The following is a 14,505-nucleotide window of genomic DNA, read 5'->3' as shown; positions in this document are numbered from 1 at the left end:
AGAGGCCACACTTCCTAATTCCATCACACTGGGAATTGTTTTTTTTTTTTTTAATTTTTTTTTGGTTCATTTTTTATTTATTTATTTGAGAGCGACAGACATAGAGAGAAAGACACATAGAGGGAAAGAGAGAGAATGGGCGAGCCAGGGCTTCCAGCCACTGCAAACGAACTCCAGACGCGTGCACCCCCTTGTGCATCTGGCTAACGTGGGACCTGGGGAACCGAGCCTCGAAGCGGGGTCCTTAGGCTTCACAGGCAAGCGCTTAATCGCTAAGCCATCTCTCCAGCCCGGGAATTGGTTTTTGACATGTGAATTTGAAGAAGTAGAGTCAGACATTCACTGCAAAGCAGTAGTGAGACAGGTTAGCATGTTTGCTGCGTTGAACATGGCCATGGGGAAGAGGGTACACCAGCATGCCCCTCCTTCCCACCTCACCTTCCCACTCCTGTTGCTGCTGTTGTGTGGTGTATTTCCTCCGCTCTGAAAGGTGTGAACAACTATTGTCGGCTTAATCAGAAGCAGCTGAGTCAACTCACCAGAGAAGGTGTGGGGAGGGTCATCAGACCCCCACCTGAGATTTAGGTACCCCCCCCCGCACCAGCTGTACACAATAATGCACAAGATCTCATGACCCGATTGGGGAGAGACAGAGCATAGAGTAAAAGATCTGGAAATGAAAAGCTCCACTGAAGTGCTATCTCTGAAGTCCCTGTGCTCTATAAGCAAGCCCTCACCTGAGGCACAGGGCTAGTCCCACTATAGTGAGTCCTCTTGAAATGCTACTCTGGGGTCTCATGCTCTTGGATAGGGACAGGGAACTTCTGTGGCTCTGTGGTGCGGCTGCTCTGGGGTCCCGATGCTCTGTAAGTAAGCGCTCATCCTGAGGCCGAGGGAGGAGCATCCAAGGAGTAATCTGGACACAGGGACCTCCATCAAAGTGGCTGCTTTGGGGGCCCCACATCCTGTATGCTATGTAAGTGACACCCCCCCATAAACTCATTGGCTCACCAAACTGGGATTGGTGTAATTGTACTTTGGTCTGCCATCTGAGCCCTATTTGGGGTGAAGATGTATGCCCATGTCTCCCCAGTGGAAAAGTTTTCTGTGATGGTTTCTGTACCCTCCTGGGTCCTTCTCTGTCCTCCTGGACCCTCCTGTGACCTTCAGAGTCCTCTATCCTACTGGGTCCTCTCTTGCCATCTTGGGACCTCCCTGGTTTCCTTTTTGCTTCCCAGTGCCTCCCTGGCTTGTGGCACACAATTCCTGAAGAGGAAGCTCTTGGGTGGAGTCTATTGCCTAGGCTGTTTTAGGAGACCCCCATTTCACTTAGTTCCCACATGATCTCCTCTCCACCCTCTGCAGTTCAAACCAGCCCCTCTCTTTCCTCCATAGCCAGGAGCTTTTGGAGAGCATCAAGTAATTGGAAGACAGGTCCCCAAACTCAGAGTGGGTCATGGCCAAGGCCAGCATGTCTCTAACAGGCCAGGTCTGCTGCCTTCAGGAGTGAGCATGGCTGGATCTCTCAGGATGAGAAACCCCAGGGTGGGGGCTTATTGCTGTCCCCCATTTAGTCCGGTGATCTGCAGTAACAGGTGTGGGTCCCCCACCTGTGGCAGGCTGCGGGACGCATAGCGTCAGACATCAGCTCGCAGCCCACTTTCTGAGGTGTTGAGAAAACTCTAGCTGCATCACCTACCCACCTACAGTGATGTGCGTGCCTCTGCCATATGCCAGGCTTGCACGTGTGGGGGTGGGTGCCAGTGTGGTACCTCCCTAGCCTTCTAGGTGAACGGATGCGGTGCCTACAGGGTAGCCAGATAGGCCGTGTGAACTGAGCGTCTCCCCTTCAGGCGTTTGTGTCGGCGAAGACAGCAGGGAATTTCAGTGCTCAGCAGGGACCCAGTGCTGGACATCTGCAAGGCCAAACTGGTTCTGAGTATGAGAACAGCCCCGCAGGGAGCAGAAGGAATGACCCTTCAAGATACCCCCCTGTCCTAGGTGTCTAGCTGGAGAGGCCTGGAGCTGTCCTACAGGGAGCATAGAACGTTCTGGGATATTCAGCAAGGCATGATTCTTAAGACAGCACGTCAGCTCCCGAGCCTGGGCTGAGGCCGGTTGACCTGGATTTGCACTCATATATGAACTTAGTGCACGCTGCACCTCCTGCAGGCGGCCTGGAGGCCAGCCCTAGAGCCCCACTACCTGTCTGTAAGACCCAGAACCCGGCTGAGCAAACCAGGCATGACCCAGGATTCAAGGCAGGGGCAAGAGGGCGGACCTGGCTCTTGCCTTTGGCTGTCCCATCTATGCCTCTCTGCAGTCACAAGTCTGGCTGGGTTACCTGGTGCCCAGCTTTTGCCCACTCAGCTTTTGCTCCAATACTGGCGAAATGGAAATAGGTCAACTCGGCCTTTAGAGTCCCTTCTACTTTAATGACTCTGGTGGCCTATGTTCCTTACTCACCTTGTCTTTGCGCCACCCCATGGAACCTTCTCCAAGCCTCAGTGCACACCCTCTGCGCTGGTTCAGGAGCTCCTGCTCTGGAAGCAGCCGCTGAGGGCTCTGCCCCTGGCAGGCAGGCCTCTGCTCTGGGAGGACAGGCCCTGAAGCATCCATCACTCTGCACTCGGCCTCTTGCTGGCTCAGAGGCTCTGTCACGTCTGCGCTCCACTCTGGCCTTGTCATTTCACAGAGAAAACCATGGAGGCCAGAGAGGGAAGTGACTTGCCTGAGGCTCCAAAGCTGTCATGGAGTGGCAGAAATGGCTCAACCCTGGGCCTCCTGGGTCTCAGCATGGCCAGCCGGCCCCAGTGCTGGGCTGTGTTCTGTGCCCCCCCCCCACCGGGAGAAACACAGTCCTGCAGTGACCTCTCCACGGAGCTCTTTTCCCTTCCAGAGCAGGAAAGTGGGGACCGTGGAGGGGCCAAGAGCCAGTTCCCCCTTTTCAGCAGGTAGAAAAGGGATCCATGTCCTGTTCTGCTTCCTCAGCACTGCAGCTGTGATAATCCTGGCCTCTGCTCTACACCCCCGTCCCCGACACCCAGAGTTGACCACAAGTGGCCTGCGGTGAGAGGGCGGAGGATTGGTGGGGCTGCAGGAGAAGCTGGTGCCTGGATGTTTCCTGGCATTGCAGGTACCAGCAGCCCAGCCCAGAGCCCAGCGTACTCTGGGGAGACTGCTTCCCTTCCCTTGTCAGAATCAAGAGCCCATAACTTCCGATGCCACAGCTGCTGCCCTGCCGTAGTCCCATGACCGCCACCACTGATTGCAACGTGCGCTGCTGTTCTTCCATTTTTAACAGCCCTGCTGGGCCCAGGCTGCCTGAGCCTATCCAGAGGCGGACCCAGCTTTTGATTGCAGTGCTAAAAATATCAGCGAGGAGGTTGATGAGACAAGGGGCTCGGCCTCCCCTTTGCCTAGCCCCTCTGGTCTTTGCCACCTTCCTGGCAGATCAGGTTGGGGGCGCCCCTGGGGGCCTTGGGCAGACCAGCTGTGTCACGCTGCTGCTCTCTGCAAGCATCTAAGCAGAAAGCAGAATGGCTGTGCTTATAGTTAGGGACCTGAGGGCACAAGGGGCCTTTCTGAATATGGAGATTCCTAGGTATTTGTGTGTGTGTGTGTGTGTGTGTGTGAGAGAGAGAGAGAGAGAGAGAGAGAGAGAGAGAGAGAGAGAGAGAGAGAATCCTGAATGTCTTGGGGCTTCAGGTGAGCAGGTGGCTAAATCTCTACTGAGAGAAGAGCTAGAACTCTTTCCTAGGCCTTCCCCCTTCCTGTTGGTGGTCAGATCTCTCCTACCCACTCGCTCCTGGGTAGTCACTTCACCTCTACTTGGCTCAGGCTCTTGCTTTCCTGAGGTTTCCTCTTGTCTTAATCCCTGTCCATATCACTCACTGTTGTCTTACTATTTCCTGAAAGCCCAACTCTGGTCAAACAGACCTTCACTCTTTTTTAAAAAAAGTATTTTAAAAAATTTGTTTATTAGAGAAAGAGAAGGAGAGAGAGAGAGAGAGTGAGAGAGAGAGAGAGAAAGAGAATAGGTGTGCCAGGGCCTCTCGCCACTGCAAACAAGCTCCAGATGCATGCACCATCATTTGCATCTGGCTTATGTAGGATCTGGAGAATTGAACCTGGATCCTTAGGCTTCACAGCAAGTGCCTTAACCATTAAGCCATCCCCCATCCCAGACCTCCACTCTTAAACCCAACTCCTTGGCCAGCATGATGCAAGACCCTCCATGATTTTGACCTCCACACACTATTCTAGTCTGATTTCCTCTTTTTTTAAAAAGGATTAATATAATTTTATTTTTAAATTACTTCTATATTTACAGACAACAAACGATGGTATTTCCCTCACCTCCCCTGTTTTCCCCTTTATAACACTGCTCTCCGTCATATCCCCTCCCTCTCTCCATTAATCTCTCTTTTAATTTGATGTCATCATCTTTTTCTCCTATTATGAGTCTCTTATGTAGGTATTGCTAGGCACTGCAAAGTCTTGGATATTGAGGCCAGTTTCTGTCCGGACAGTGTATATAAGGCGTGGTACCTTCCTCTGGCTCTTACATTCTTTCCACCACCTATTCTACAATGGGCCCTGAGCTTTGGAGGGTGTGATAGAGATGTTTCAGGGCTGGGCACTCCTCCATCCCTTCTTCTCAGCACTATGTTGCCTTTAGGGTCATCCCAGTGGTCATTGCCATCTGAAAAGAGAAGCTTCTCTAACCAGAAGTGAGAGTAGCATTAATATATGAATATGAACATTAAGTGTACTGTTTTCAGGGCAATTTGGTGAGAATAATATGTGCATTTATCCAGACAAGAGCAGGCTTTGTACCCCTAAGGCTTATGACCTCCCCTACCATAGGCTTTTGATTAGGTTTTCAGTACTGGGCATGTATTCCCTCCCACAGAATGGGCCCTCAGTCCAGTTAGAGAGCAGTTGGTTTCCCCCAGAGCAGACATGCCACTATTGCACTTGTTCAGTCACTTGGCCTGTCTGGCCAAACTTGAGGCTTCCAGTGTCCACTGTTTACACTGCTGATGACTTCTTTCTCCCATAAGGCTGCATACAGTGCAACTTTTTCCAGATTTCAGTTGGCTGGGCTCCAGGGAGAAGGTTTTCTGCTCAGCACCAGCTTTCTCAGTGACTTTGCTGCTCAGGCATGTGAAGTCTTCAACAATAGGGTCTTACAATCTCTTTCTCATGGGAAACTAAGGGCCTTAGCAATAGCCTATAATGTTTTGGCAATAACAGGGACTTCCCTGGGCAACAACTCACTGGAAGGTATCCTATCCCTGGCACTGAAAATTTTCTAGTAACAATCTATGGCTTCTGGATGTGCCATTATTCAAGAAAGTATATTTTCATATTCCTTATTCAGAATATCTTGAATTTTGATTGGCTTTCCCCCACCCTTCTTTTATACAATCTCTTCCCCTGACCTCACTTAGGCCTTTCCCCTCCCTGTAATCTGTTCTTCTACTTACATATATACAATAACATCCTCTAGAGTCCTTCCCTTTCCTCCTTATAGCCTTTTTCTAGCTTATGGGCCTCTGATACTGATTTATGGTTCCAGATCACACACAAGTCTATACGGGTGTTTTTGTTTTGTTTTGTTTTGTTTTTTGTTTTTTGTTTTTCAAGGTAGGGTCTCACTCTGGCCCAGGCTGACCTGGAATTCACTATGTAGTCTCAAGGTGGCCTCAAACTCATGGCGATTCTCCTACCCCTGCCTTCCGAGTGCTGGGATTAAAGGTGTGTACCACCACGCCCAGTTTACAAGTGTATACATTTGTAGCTAGGATCCACATATGAGAGAGAACATGTGACATTTGGCTTTCTGGGTCTGGGTTACCTCACTTAGTACAATCCTTTTGAGATCCATCCATTTCCCTGTGAATTTCATAATTTTATTTTTCTTTACCATTGAATAGAACTCCATTGTGTAAATATACCACATCTTTATTATCCATTCATCTGTGGATGGCTGTCTAGGATGGTCCCATTTCCTAGCTGCTGTGAATAGAGCAGCAACAAACATGGCTGTGCAAGTATCTCTAAGGTGGTGAGAAGAGTCATTAGGATATATGCCTAGGAGGGCTATAGCTAGAGCATATAGCAAATCTATTTTTAGCTGTCTCAAGAACCTCCACACTGATTTCCACAATGGCTATACCAGATTACATTCTCACCAACAGTGTAGAAGGGTTCCCCTTTTACCGCAACCCTGCCAACATTTATTGTCATTTGTTTTTGTGATGGTAGCCATTCTGACAGGAGAGAGATGGAATCTCAAGGTAGTTTTAATTTGCATTTCCATGATGACTAAGGATGTAGAACAATTTTTCAGATGTTTATATGTCATCTTTATTTCTTCCAATGAGAACTCTCTATTTAGTTCCATAGCCCATTTTTTAATTGGGTTGTTTGATTTCTTATTGTTCTGTTTTTTGAGTTCTTTGTATATTCTGGATATTAATCCCCTGTCAGATGTGTAGCTGGCAAAGATTTTCTCCCATTCTGTAGGTTGCCTCTTTGCTCTATTCACAGTGTCCTTTGCTGTACAAAAGCTTTGTAATTTCATGAGATCCCACTGGTTGCCTAGTGGTTTTATTTTCTGAGCAATTGGTGTTATATTCAGAAAGCCATTACTTTTGTCAACATGTTGCAAGGTTTCCCCTACCTTTTCCTCGAGCAATTTCAGAGTTCCAGGTCTGATATTAAGGTCCCTGATCCACTTATGCATGGAGAAAGACAAGGATCTATTTTCATTTTTCTACATAGAGATATCCAGTTTTCCCAGCACCATTTGTTGAAGAGGCTGTCTTTTCTCCAATGAATATTTTTGGCATTGTTGTGCTTCCAAATGAATTTTAGGATTTTTTTTTCTATTTCTGTGAAGAATGCCATTAGAATTTTAATGGGGATTGCTTTAAATGTGTAGATTGCTTTTGGTAAGATTGACATTTTCACAATATTGATTCTTCCAATCCAAGAACATGGAATGTCTTTCCATTTCCTTGTGTCTTTTGTAATTTCTCACTTTAAAGTTCTTATTATAGAGAATCTTTACTTTCTTGGTTAAGTTTATTCCAAGGTACTTTATTTTTTTGAGGCAACTGTGAATGGGTGAGGGTCCCTGATTTCATCCTTCACATGTTTGTTGTTAGTATGTAGGAAAGCTACTGATTTCTGTATATTTATTTTGTATCCTGTTACAATGCTAAAAGTGTTTATCAGCTCTAACAGTTTTCTGGTAGAGTTTTTAGGGCCTTTTATGTATACAATCATATCATCTGCAAATAGTGATAATTTGATCTCTTCCTTTCCAATTTATATCCCTTTATGAGTGTTTCTTGCCTTATTGCTATAGCTAAGACTTCCAGTACTATATTAAATAAAATGGGGACAGTGGACACCTTTGCTTTGTACCTGAATTTAGTGGAAAAGCTTGGAGTTTTTCTCCCTTTAGTATTATGTTGGCTGTAGGTTTGTCATGAATAGCTTTTATTATGTTGAGATATGTTCCTTCTATTCCCAGTTTCTGTAATACTTTTACCATGAAAAGATGCTGGTTTTGTCAAATGCTTTTTCTGAATCTCTTGAGATGATCATGTGATTTTTGTCTTTCAGACCATTTATATTATATATTACATTTATTGATTTGCATATGTTGAATCATCCCTGTATCCCTGGGATAAAGCCAACTTGGTTGGGGTGAATAATCTTTTTGATATATTCTTGTATTCTGTTTGCTAATATTTTGTTCATAATTTTTGCATCTATGTTCATGAGGGAGATTGATCTGTAATTTTCTTTTTTTGTTCTATCTTTGCCTGGTTTTGGTATGAGGGTGATGCTGGCTTCATAGAAGGAGTTTGGTAGAATTCCTTCTTTATGGAAAAGTTTGAGAAGCAGTGGTGTTAGTTCTTCCATGAAGGTCTGGTAAAATTCACCAGTGAATCCAGGTGGGCCTGGACTTGTTTTAATGGGGAGACTTTTTTATAACTGCTTGGATCTCCATTCTTGTTATAGGTCTGTTCAAATGCTTTATCTCTTCTTCATTTAATTTTGGTAGGTCATATGAATCAAGGAAATCATCCATTTCTTTCAGATTTTCAAACTTAGAGGCACATATATTCTTAATGTATGTCCTTATAATTTTCTGAATTTCTTTGGTATCTGTTGTAATGGTGCCTTTTCCCATCTCTAATCTTTTTAATTTTTGTCTCTTCTCTCTTTTTTTCTGGTCAAATTTGCCAAGGGTTTATCAATCTTGTTTATCCTTTCAAAGAACCAACTCTTCATTTCATTGATTCTTTGGATTCTTTTTTTTTTTTTTTTTGGTTTCTATTTCATTAATTTCTGCCCTAATCTTTATTATTTCTTCTTGTCTACTGATTTTCGGTTTGCCTTGTTCTTCTTTTTCCAAGGTCTTAAGGTGAAGCATTAAATTGTTTATTTGTGAACGCTCTAATTTCTTAATATAGGCACTTAGAGCTATAGATTTCCCTCTTACAACTGCTTTCATTGTGTCCCAAAAGTTTTGGTATGTTGTATTATCATCATCATTTGACTCTATGAATTTATTGATTTCCTTTTTGATTTCTTCAATGACCCATTGGTCATTAAATAGTGTACTGTTTAGTCTCCATGAATTTCTGTATGCTCTGTAGCTCTTCTTGTTGCTGATTTGTAGTTTAATCCCATTGTGATCAGATAGGTTACAAGGGATTATTTCAATTTTCCTGTATTTGTTGATATTTGCTTTGTGTCCTAATATATGGTCTATTTTAGAGAACATTCCATGTACTGCTGAGAAAAAATGTATATTCTGCAGCATTTGGATGGAATGTTCTGTAGATACCTGTTAGGTCCATTTGATCCATAACATCATTTAATTCAGATGACCCTTTGTTTATTTTTTGTTGGGATGATCTGTTAGTTGATGAGAGTGGGGTATTGAAGTCTCCCACTACAATTGCATTTGATGTTACCTGTGACCTTAAGTCTAATAGTGTTTGTTTCGTGAAAGTGGGAGCCCCATGTTAGGTGCATATGTTTAGGATTGTAATTTCCTCCCACTGGAGTGTTCCTTTAATCAGTATAAAATGACCTTCTTTGTTTTTCCACACTAATGTTGGTTTGAAATCTATCCTGTCAGATATTAGGATAGCAATCCCTGCTTGTTTCCTAGGCCCATTTGCTTGAAATACCATTTTCCATCCTTTCACCCCAAGATAGTGTCTATCTTTTATTGAGAGATGAGTTTCCTGGAGGCAACAAATAGCAGGATCCTGACTTTTAATTCAGTCTGCAAGCCTGCGTATTTTAGTTGGTACATTGAAGCCATTGATATTAAGAGTTATTATTGAAATTCTTCTCCTTCTATTATGCCCTAAATTCTTATGTTTGATCTTTCATAGTGTCCCAGTTACCTCGAAATTCCCATTCATACTTTGCTGGCTTAGTTGTCATGAATTTCTTTAGCCTGTTTTCGTTGTGGAATGTCCTTATTTCTCCGTCAATTTGGATAGATAGCTTTGCAGGATAAAGTAATCTTGGTTGACAGTTGTTATCTTTCAGAACTTGTAATATATCATTCCAAGCCCTTCTGGCTTTTAAAGTTTGTGTTGAGTAATCTGCAGTTATTCTGATGGTCTTGCCTTTGTAGGTGGTTTGCTTTTTCTCTCTAACAGCTTTCAATATATTTTCTTTGGTTTGTGTGTTTAGTAGTTTAGTTATAACATGGCAAGGAGAGGTTCTTTTCTGGTTTTTGACTGTCTGGTGTTCTAAAAGCTTGTAGTATGTGCATTGGCATTTCTTTCCCAATTCAGGGATATTGTTGAAAACACCTACTAAGTCTCTGGATTGAAATTCTTCTCCTCTTATTATGCCCTAAATTCTTATGTCCCAGATATCTTGAAATTCCCATTCATAGTTTGCTATTAGTCTTTTTCTTTGTTGGACTGTATTAGGTCTGCCACCTGATCTTCTAGTTTAGATATTCTGTTCTCTCCTTCATCCATTTTACTGGTGAGACTTTTCCACAGAGTTTTTTATTTCACTGGCTGTATTCTTCAGAGCTAGGATTCGGCCTGGTTTTTCTTCAGTATTTCTATTTCCTTACTCATGTCTTGTAATGACCTCCTTATTTCATTAAGCTGGTTTCCTGTGTTCTCTTTCAGAAGTTTGTTTTCTTCTCTGATTCCTTTTTTTCTTCTTGATTCCCTTTATTTCTTCTCTAATTTCTTTGAGCATAGATACCATCTTTTTCATGAAATCTTTGTCAGCCATTTCATCTAAATCAGTCTCATTGGTGATCATTTCTGATGGATTTATAATTTTTGATGGGACTGTATTATCTTGATTCTTTGAATTTCTTGTATTATAATGTAGTGACTTTTACATCCTGAATTGATTTAATGCTTGGGTTTTCTACTTATCTGCAGTGTTCCCAGAGGTGGCTATCCACCTCTATATACCTTCAGGATATGAGTTCAAGGAGCCAGGTGTAGCTCTTGTACCTCAATCCAGCTGCAGAAGTAATCCTAGGTGTTGAGTTTGCTTGCTAAACAAGTATTCTGGTGGATTGGGTGGAACAAGTTACTGGCAAATTCTAAACTTAACTGAGCAACATACACAATCAATAAAAAACAGCTCAAAGTATGCAATTGTGGGGATTAAAACAAACAGATAGTCTTATAAAGCCAAATGTCCTAAGGGTGTGTGTTGTTCTACACCCTTAATCTTGTCAGCTGAGAGTTAGAGATTTCTGTTCTGAATTTGGTTCCAGGTCAACCTGGCTCTAGATCAGACCCTGCCCCCAATAATGACAGAAGCAAAAGACAAAGGCCCTATAAATATGAAAGCATAAAAAGCAACAATATTCAACCCCAAATACAGGTTATTTGAAAGTGGTAAGGCCAACCAAGAATAGATAACACATAACCTGCCCTGACAAAGAAAGAGAGATTAGCTCTTCCAATGCAGGCCTAGGTACCTGTTTTTTGTTTTGTTTTGTCAGTGAGCCTCGTTACCTTTTGGGGTGGCTTCCAATCTCACCAGTGCTCAGTGCCCCCTCAACCCCTCCATGTTGTGATGTGCAGCTGTACCACTGGGGGCTGAATGCTGAGTTTCGTGGTTCTGATGGTGGGGGATGGGGGAGTTCAGACTTCTGTAGTTGCTCACGCTTTCAGTAGCTCTTTAGTTGGTCTCAGCTATCTTTACTTCTGTTTTCTTAACTTTGCAAGAAGGCTGATGAAATTGAAAAATCCCCTTGTTTGGTCTCTGCTGCCACCACCACTTGGCATGCCTGGCAAGGTAGGGCTGGGTGGGGGCATGGATCACGCCATTTTCCTCCTTTCTGGTGGGTCTTGGTTTCTCCAGCTTCCCGCTGTGTCTGAGAATAACCTGTACTCCTATACTTTTCAGAAGAAGAGTCCATTTTGCTGGGGTTTTGCTTAAATCCCTCCCTAGGCTGGTTTGGCATGGCTCCTATGCCACCCTCTTACCCACAAGTATCCTAGTCTGATTTCCTCTTGATGCCCCCTCAGTAACCTAACCAGTCTTGTTGGGCTGTCAGCTATCAGCACAAGTTACAGGGTCATCCTTCCTGTTTCCCTAAGGTGATTAGTCTGTGGGTAGCTCTTGGCAAACCATTTTGGGGAGACTGAGAGCTAACACAATGGCAAAGCTCATGGGCCCTTCTGCTGGGAAACTGGGATTTAGGATAGGATAGGAAAGCTTGTCCTGGGAACATGGTTACTATGTGGCTATCTGGTAACATAGCCCTCCAAGGTCTTTTGACCTTAAAATCCATGTGGGCGGGCTGGGGAAATGGTTTAGTCAATAAAGCATTTGCTATGCAAGCATGAGTTCAGATCCCCAGCATCCATGTAAATGCCAGGTAGGCATGACAGTCTACCTGTAATCCCAGTACTTGGGAGACAAAGATAGGTTATCCCTGGGGCAAGGTGGCTAGCTAGCTCTAGACTAGCTCAATCAATGAGCTCTGGGTTCAATTGAGAGATCCTGTCTCAGTAAATAAGGTGGAGAGAGATCGAGGAAGACACCTGATGTTAACCTCTGGCTTCTATACACACGCACACATGCGTGCATACACATACATGTACCCCATGCATATATACATGCACACCCACTACACACATGAAAATCCACAAGTCACTGCACTGGACAGGGTGGACACAAGGATGTCCTCCCTTGAAGGCACTTGGGACCCCACCAAGGAGCTTCAGTTTCTGCATGAGTGTTCTTGCAGGGCTTCACCTTGTACCCTGGACACAGGCATCTAGGACCTTTGCAGACTTATGGTAACTTTGTTGAGATATGGGTCAGACAGTGTTTTACCAGCTGCCTAGGGCTGCTGATCCACCTGACCCAGGCAAGCTCTTTGGGCAACCATGGAACATGGGGATTCAGGAAATGCTGCCAAGCTGTAAAAACTCCACTCATCAACCACTGGCCCTGCACTTGCCACCCCAAACTTATTTTTTTGAGGCAGGGTTTCATGTAACCCACGTTGGCCTTGAACTCAGTGTGGCAGAGGGTGCCTTTCAATGCCTGATTCTCCAGTTTCCATTCTCTCCCCAAATCCTGGGATTCCAGGTGTGTACCACCACATCTGGATCACCTTCGTTTTTTGTTTTGTTTTGTTTTTCAAGGTAGGGTCTCACTGTAGCGCAGGCTGCCCTGGAATTCACTATGTATTCTCAGGCTGGCCTCAAACTCATGGTGATCCTCCTACCTCTGCCTCTCCAGTGCTGGGATTAAAGGCATGTGCCACCACACCCAGCTATCTCCTCTTTTTGGATGCCAAGGCTGCTGCATCATTCCCAGAGCTGCCAAATCATCCCCCTTGTTGACACAGGGGAAACCGAGGCCCAGGTCAGCGAAGATAAGTTTTTCAGTTAGTGACAGCCCAGGCCTCATGGGATCTCAGCAAGTGGTTCCTCCCTCTATGCTTTCATCTAGACTGTTCTCGCCCATGAAATTTTGTCATTCCCCTGGGTGTGCTCTGATCCCCACGAGCCACCATAGCTCCTTCTCCCACACCACTCACCTCAAAACCCGTGAGGTACCGTGAGCTCCTTGAGGACAAGGCTGAGTTGGTTCTGTATGGGAACAAAGGGTAGAGAAAGGGGAGCTGAGAAGCTGGTGCAAGAGTGCTTGCCACGAAATCACGAGGCCTGAGAGGGCCTGAGTTCGATCCCCGAGCAACCACTTACAAAAGCTGATTATGGCATGGCCACACTCACGCCTATAATTTCAGTCCTGTGTATGTGGGGGGGGGGGGCGCGGGGAGGCTGAGAATTGCTGGGGCTTACTGGCCAGTCAATCTGACTGCAAAGAGCAGGTCGAGATTCAGTGAAAGTGTCTGTCTCAAGGAAAGAAGAGAAGAAGAGGACATGGGACACGCTTCTCCTGTCTCTACATGTATGCACACAGGGCACACACATCTGCATACATGCATATATGCTGTGCCAACACACACTGAAAACTAAAAAAGAAAGGAAAGGGCTCAGAGTGAACAAATCAGTAATCCAAAGTCTTTCCTCCTGGACTCATATCTGCCTAGGGACATAGTGATGATGCAGCGCTCACAAAGATGCAGTGACACCCGGCAGCCAAGGGTTCCACCGTCTTCCCACAGCTTACTAGCTTTGCCACCTGGGCCATTGCTCATGCCACACTGTTCCTTCTGCTTGGGTGGGAAGGACAACCGCCTGCCCCAGGGACAGAACTTCTCCATTTGCTACTGGGCTTCAAGCACTGGTGGGTAGGGAGGAGTGAAAAGGAATCAAGATACGAGAGGAGCTGACTGAAGAGTTCAGTCAGTCATGTCCTTTTCCCACATGTTCTGGGCTTGAAGATAGATGTCACCGACGAGACCCTTCTATTCCAAGTGGGTCACAGAGAGGCCATGCTCCCTGTCTCTTTCACTTCCTTCCAATCTTAGGCAGGGTGTGTCTTAAGCTTGTCTAGGGATAAATAAAGAGGGGTCACATCAGAAGGAAGAAGAGGCACCCTCAGGTTAAGCAGGGCCAAGAGGACTCCCCCATCTGCTACTGCCCATCTGGGGCCCGTCTCCTTTCTGCTATGCTCTGGCTGTTTTACTGCCTCGCTCTGCAAGTCAACTCCTTTGCTAGTTTATCAACCTATGGTCCTAAAATAGACAGTTCTGTCTCCCCCAACCTATCTTGCCTGCCAACCTCAGCTTCTGGCCCAACCCTACACTGACTAACCCCTGCCGCCCCCCATCCCAACACTGATGTCCAGGCTGTGGGCCCCTGAGTGGCAGACCCTTAGTCCTTGGAGAGAAGATCAAAGATCTGATTGTCCCAGAGCTGGCCAATGAGTTGTTTCCTACTGGGTCTGGTGTTCACTTTGGATCTAGTCAAACTAGGCCAGCAAGCAGGGGCAGTGGTCCCCGATTTGCATCCTTGGGATGGTGAGTGGGCAGGTGTACTGGAAGGG

This window comes from Jaculus jaculus, chromosome 3 (assembly GCF_020740685.1).
Source record: "Jaculus jaculus isolate mJacJac1 chromosome 3, mJacJac1.mat.Y.cur, whole genome shotgun sequence".
Taxonomy (NCBI): Eukaryota; Metazoa; Chordata; class Mammalia; order Rodentia; family Dipodidae; genus Jaculus; species Jaculus jaculus.
Note: the sequence above shows the minus strand (reverse complement) of the source record.